Below are 6,000 nucleotides of genomic sequence, written 5' to 3'. Positions count from 1 at the left end.
ATCGACTGCATCCTTATGTAATACATGTATCACTAGCCACTTTAACTATGCCACTTTGTTTACTTTGTCTACATACTCATCTCATATGTATATACTGTACTCGATACCATCTACTGTATGCTGCCCCGTACCATCACTCATTCATATATCCTTATGTACATATTCTTTATCCCCTTACACTGTGCATAATACAGTAGTTTTGGAATTGTTAGTTAGATTACTTGTTGGTTATTACTGCATTGTCGGAACTAATATATGAATAATAATAATATATGCCATTTAGCAGACGCTTTTATCCAAAGCGACTTACAGTCATGTGTGCATACATTCTACGTATGGGTGGTCCCGGGGATCGAACCCACTACCCTGGCGTTACAAGCGCCATGCTCTACCAACTGAGCTACACAGGACCACCACTAGAAGCACAAGCATTTCGCTACACTCGCATTAACATCTGCGAACTATGTGTATATGACAAATACAATTTGATTTGATTTGGTTACAATCCTGTTTATAGGTAACAATCCTGTTATAGGTAACAATCCTGTTTATAGGTAACAATCCTGTTTATAGGTAACAATCCTGTATATAGGTAACAATCCTGGTTATAGGTAACAATCCTTCATATGAAGTGCCTATATTATTCGCATATTATTTGTTCATTGTGAAAATAAATAAAGATATGCAAGATTTTTTAATATATAGATCTTTTTAAAATAAATGTATACAACACAATTGAGGTGATGGCATTGCAAATGCTTTTGGCAGTTAATCTGCTTCAGTTCTGTGGGTGGCATTGTGTGCTCTTCTTCAAGGATGGCTCCCAATCTCTCAAAGGCCCTAGGATCCAGGTGGACAGGGGTGGCATGCCATTCACTTAGACGACAACCCAACTTGGGATGGGGGGAGGTTTTAGCGGGTGGAATAGTGGAGAACAATTGGAGGCTTACTTAGTAAGTGCAAATATCATGGTACAGCTATATGAACACTCATTCATTATGGTTCTTTTTAATGGTAAGTTTACAAAACATACAGTATATTATGATAAATATAATTGGATCTTGTATGTCATTATGGTAAATACTGAAATAAGTATAGCCATTTACAGTGGCTTGCGAAAGTATTCACCCCCTTGGCATTGTTCCTATTTTCTTGCCTTACAACTTGGAATTAAAATATATTTTTGGGGGGTTTGTCTCATTTTATTTACACAACATGCCTACCACCTTGAAGACAAAATATTTTTTAATGTGAAACAAACAAGAAATAAGACAAAAAAACATAACACTTCACCCCCCAAAGTCAATGTAGAGCCACCTTTGGCAGCAATTACAGCTGCAAGTATCTTGGGGTATGTCTCTATAAGCTTGGCACATCTAGCCACTAGAATTTTTGCCCGTTCTTCAAGGCAAAACTGCTCCAGCTCCTTCAAGATGGATGGGATCTGCTGGTGTACAGCAATCTTTAAGTCATACCACAGATTCTCATTTGATTGAGTTCTAGGCATTGACAAGGCCATTCCACTCGAGTGTTGCTTTAGCAGTATGCTTCGGGTAATTGTCCTGCTGGAAGGTGAACCTCCGTCCCAAATCTCTCAAATCTCTGGAAGACAAACAGGTTTCCCTCAAGAATTTCCTGTATTTAGCGCCATCCATCATTCCTTCAATTCTGATCAGTTTCCCAGTCCCTGCCGATGAAAAACATCCCCACAGCATGATGCTGCAACCACCATCCTTCACTGTGGGGATGGTATTCTCGGGGTGATGAGAAGTGTTGGGTTTGCACCAGGCGTTTCCCTTGATGGCCAAAAAGCTCAATTTTAGTCTCATCTGACAAGAGTAGCTTCTTCCATATGTTTTGGGAGTCTCCCACATGCTTTTTGGCAAACACCAAACGTGTTTGCAATTTTTTTATTTAAGCAATGGCTTTTTTCTGGACACTCTTCCATAAAGCCCAGCTCTGTGGAGTGTACGGCTAAAAGTGGTCCTATGGACAGATAGATACTCCTATCTCCACCGTGGAGCTTTGCAGCTCCTTCAGGGTTATCTTGGGTCTCTTTGTTGCCTCTCTGATTAATGCCTTCCTTGCCTGGTCCGTGAGTTTTGGTGGCCAGCCCTCTCTTTCCATTTTTTAATAGTTGATTTAATGGTGCTCCGTGGGATGTTCGAAGTTTTGGGTATTTTTTTATAACCCAACCCTTATTTGTACTTCTCCACAACTTTGTCCCTGACCTGCTTGGAGAGCTCCTTTTGATCTTCATGGTGCCACTTACTTGGTGGTGCCCCTTGCTTAGGGGTGTTGCAGACTCTGGGGTCTTTCAGAACATGTGTATACAGTGCCTTGCGAAAGTATTCGGCCCCCTTGAACTTTGCAACCTTTTGCCACTTTTCAGGCTTCAAACATAAAGATATAAAACTGTATTTTTTTGTGAAGAATCAACAACAAGTGGGACACAATCATGAAGTGGAACGACATTTATTAGATATTTCAAACTTTTTTAACAAATCAAAAACTGAAAAATTGGGCGTGCAAAATTATTCAGCCCCCTTACTTTCAGTGCAGCAAACTCTCTCCAGAAGTTCAGTGAGGATCTCTGAATGATCCAATGTTGACCTAAATGACTAATGATGATAAATACAATCCACCTGTGTGTAATCAAGTCTCCGTATAAATGCACCTGCACTGTGATAGTCTCAGAGGTCCGTTAAAAGCGCAGAGAGCATCATGAAGAACAAGGAACACACCAGGCAGGTCCGAGATACTGTTGTGAAGAAGTTTAAAGCCGGATTTGGATACAAAAAAGATTTCCCAAGCTTTAAAAATTCCAAAGGAGCACTGTGCAAGCGATAATATTGAAATGGAAGGAGTATCAGACCACTGCAAATCTACCAAGACCTGGCCGTCCCTCTAAACTTTCAGCTCATACAATGAGGAGACTGATCAGAGATGCAGCCAAGATGCCCATGATCACTCTGGATGAACTGCAGAGATCTACAGCTGAGGTGGGAGACTCTGTCCATAGGACAACAATGCAAAACGTTATATTTGGCGTAAAAGCAATGCAGCTCATCACCCTGAACACACCATCCCCACTGTCAAACATGGTGGTGGCAGCATCATGGTTTGGGCCTGCTTTTCTTCAGCAGGGACAGGGAAGATGGTTAAAATTGATGGGAAGATGAATGGAGCCAAATACAGGACCATTCTGGAAGAAAACCTGATGGAGTCTGCAAAAGACCTGAGACTGGGACGGAGATTTGTCTTCCAACAAGACAATGATCCAAAACATAAAGCAAAATCTACAATGGAATGGTTCAAAAATAAACATATCCAGGTGTTAGAATGGCCAAGTCAAAGTCCAGACCTGAATCCAATCGAGAATCTGTGGAAAGAACTGAAAACTGCTGTTCACAAATGCTCTCCATCCAACCTCACTGAGCTCAAGCTGTTTTGCAAGGAGGAATGGGAAAAAAAATCAGTCTCTCCATGTGCAAAACTGATAGAGACATATCCCAAGTGACTTACAGCTGTAATCGCAGCAAAAGGTGGCGCTACAAAGTATTAACTTAAGGGGGCTGAATAATTTTGCACGCCCAATTTTTCAGTTTTTGATTTGTTAAAAAAATTTGAAATATCCAACATCCAATAAATGTCGTTCCACTTCATGATTGTGTCCCACTTGTTGTTGATTCTTCACAAAAAAATACAGTTTTATATCTTTATGTTTGAAGCCTGAAATGTGGCAAAAGGTCGCAAAGTTCAAGGGGGCCAAATACTTTCGCCATGCACTGTATATACTGAGATCATATGATAGATCATGTGACACTTAGATTTTATTTAACTAATTATGTTTCTTCTGAAGGTAATTGGTTGCACCAGATCTTACTTAAGGGCTTCATAGAAAAGGGGGTGAATACATATGCACGCACCACTTTTTCATTTTTACATTCTTTAGAATTTTTTTAAACAAGTAATTTTTTTCATTTCACTTCAACAATTTGGACTATTTTGTATGTCCATTACATGAAATCCAAATTTCATGGAAAACGCTAGGAAAAACGCTAAGCGGGATGAATACTCTTGCAAGGCATTGTATAATTACAATGGCTTACCAGATAATAAGAAAAGACTAGCGATATTTACCTGGCTAAAAGAGAAGGAATATAATATCTATTGTTTACAGGAAACTCATTTTACAATTTAAGATGAAATTGTGTGGGAAAAGGAACTTAAAAGGGGTAATGATATTAATTAACAGATCCACAAGGTTGCTGGATTCATTTAAAAATGTTATTGGACCATAAAACAGATTTGGATCATTAATCTATACAGTCCAAATAATGATGAACCACGCTTCTTTGAAAATATATATCATAATTAATCAAGACTACAAGCAATACAAGACTATATTATTATGGTGGGAGATTATAATACGGTTTTAAGTAAAGGAAATCACACTACAAACTATCACCCTCATGCACTTAAGGAAATAACGAATAGCATGGATATATTGGAACTAGTGGATATATGGAGAGTAAAAAATCCTGACCCAGTGAGATATAAATGGAGGAGGCTCAATCAAGCTAGTCCTCTTCACTACTTTCTTATGTAATTCTCGCTGGCACCAACAGCTTAAAAAGTGTTGATAGGGAACAGAATGCGGTCGGACCATCAAATAATTTACATATACACTACTGGTCAAATGTTTTAGAACACCTAGTCATTCAAGGATTTTTCTTTATTTGAACTATTTCCTACATTGTAGTGAAGACATCGAACTATGAAATAATACATATGGAATCATATAGTAACCAAAAAAGTGTTAAATAAGTGAACATATTAAAATTATTCAAATAGCCACCCTTGCCTTGATGACAGCTTTGCACACTCTTGGCATTCTCTCAACAAGCGTCATGAGGTAATCACCTGGAATGAATTTCAATTAACAGGTGTGCCTTTCTTAAAAGTTCATTTGTGAAATATATGTCCTTCTTAATGGGTTTGAGCCAATCAGTTGTGTTATGACAAGGTAGGGGTGGTATACAGAATATAGCCCTATTTGGTAAAATATCAATTCCACTAATAAATAAGCAAAGAGAAACGACAGTCCATCATTGCTTTAAGACATGTAGGTCAGTCAATACAGAACATTTCAAGAACTGAAAGTTTCTTCAAGTGCAGTTGCAAAAACAATCAAGCGCTATGATGAAACTGGCTCTCATGAGGACCGCCACAGGAATGGAAGACCCAGAGTTACCTCTGCTGCAGAGGATAAGGTCATTAGAGTTACCAGCCTCAGAAATTAAAGCCCAAATAAATGTGTCACAGAGTTCAAGTAACAGACACATCTCAACATCAACTGTTCAGAGAAGACTGTGTGAATCAGGCCTTTATGTTCAAATTGCTGCAAAGAAACCACTACTAAAGGACACCAACAAAAAGAAGAGACTTGCTTGGGCCAAAAACACGAGCAATGGACATTAGACAGGTGGAAATCTGTGTTTTGGTCTGATGAGTCCAGATTTGAGATGTTTGGTTCCAACCATTGTGTCTTTGTGAGACGGAGAGTAGGTGAACGGATGATCTCTGCATGCGTGGTTCCCACCGTGAAGCATGGAGGAGGAGGTGTGATGGTGCTTTGCTGGTGACATTGTCTGTGATCTATTTAGAATTCGAGGCACACTTAACCAGCATGGCTACCACAGCAGTCTGCAGTGATACATCATCACATCTGGTTTGCTCTTAGTTGGACTATCATTTGTTTTTCAACAGAACAATGATCCAACACACCTCCAGGCTGTGTATGGGCTATTTCACCAAGAAAGAATGTGATGGAGTGCTGCATCAGATAATCTGGCCTCCAGAATCACCCGACCTCAAACCAATTGAGATGGTTTGGGATGAGATAGACCGCAGAGCGAAGGGAAAGAAGCCAACAAGTGCTCAGCATATGTGGGAAGTCCTTCAAGACTGTTGGAAAAGCAGTCCAGTTGAAGCTGG

This window comes from Oncorhynchus gorbuscha, linkage group LG13 (genome assembly GCF_021184085.1).
Source record: "Oncorhynchus gorbuscha isolate QuinsamMale2020 ecotype Even-year linkage group LG13, OgorEven_v1.0, whole genome shotgun sequence".
Lineage (NCBI taxonomy): Eukaryota > Metazoa > Chordata > Actinopteri > Salmoniformes > Salmonidae > Oncorhynchus > Oncorhynchus gorbuscha.
Note: the sequence above shows the minus strand (reverse complement) of the source record.